Below are 1,095 nucleotides of genomic sequence, written 5' to 3' on the forward strand. Positions count from 1 at the left end.
AATCACTACTTTTAGCGTGTATAGAGCAGCATATCTCCACCAGACTCCATGTCATAACATACACTTCATTCAAGTGGACAGAGACTAAACAAAAACTTTCCAAAGCCGTCTTGGTTCTTCTTTCCACTGTTCCAACAATCACCACTTTGGTTTCTTTGAAATAAACACTTAATTTACCCATTTATATGTGGAAATATGCTACTCTATACACGCTAAAAGTAGTGATTATTTACATGGAGTCTGGTGGAGAATGCTGCTCATACATCGCTAAAGTAGTGATTATTTACATGGGTAGTCTGGTGGAGATATGCTGCTCTATACACGCTAAAGTAGGATTAGTTACATGGAGTCGTGGAGATATGCTGCTCTATCACCACTAAACAGTAGTGATTTTTACATGGAGTTCTGGTGGAGATATGCTGCTCTATACACGCTAAAAGTAGTGATTATTTACATGGGAGTCTGGTGGAGATATGCTGCTCTATACACACTAAAGTAGTGATTATTTACATGGAGTCTGGTGGAGATATGCTGCTCTTACACGCTAAAAGTGTGATGTATTTACATGGAGTCTGGTGGAGATATGCTGTTCTATACACGCTAAAAGTATAATTATTTACATGGGAGTCTGTGGTTTCGTGTATGTGATGTTTGAGGATGAGGCTGTTTCATGTAAACTAAAAGGATCAATCTCCGTAGGGATCCTTTCCATAATGTCAGACAATAATCTCTGAGTCTGGTCGGCGGCACAACAAACTTTAGTGGCGCTGACTGAATGTGTCGCGCCTGCTCGTAAACTTCACATTCCCGCAAAACCACGCAAAAGACACAAAAACTAGAAAGATAAAGTTCACTTCAACACTTGGACACGTGAGATTGTTTAGACTTCTGCATTGTCACTTTTGTTAAAACAAGTTACAGGAGTTTACCATATTCATCATTACTGTTTGGTGGATGACCAGTGTTGGAGTCTTGGTCATCACAGTAAATATAGGTTAAAATTTCCTCACGCGATCACATCACAGTACATTAGGTTAGTTAAAAAAAAAAAATAAAAAAATTAAAAAAGACCAACACCACCAACAACCACCAACA

At 38.6% G+C, this 1,095-nt stretch overlaps 1 protein-coding gene across 1 annotated transcript in view; it reads right to left on the reverse strand.

The window, feature by feature from the left end:
* The window catches only part of LOC116701124 (uncharacterized), a 21,455-nt gene that overhangs the window by 622 nt on the left and 19,738 nt on the right, over positions 1-1,095 (reverse strand). The window lies entirely within an intron of this gene.

The sequence above is a fragment of the Etheostoma spectabile genome, chromosome 13, assembly GCF_008692095.1.
Source record: "Etheostoma spectabile isolate EspeVRDwgs_2016 chromosome 13, UIUC_Espe_1.0, whole genome shotgun sequence".
In the NCBI taxonomy this organism is placed as follows: Eukaryota; Metazoa; Chordata; class Actinopteri; order Perciformes; family Percidae; genus Etheostoma; species Etheostoma spectabile.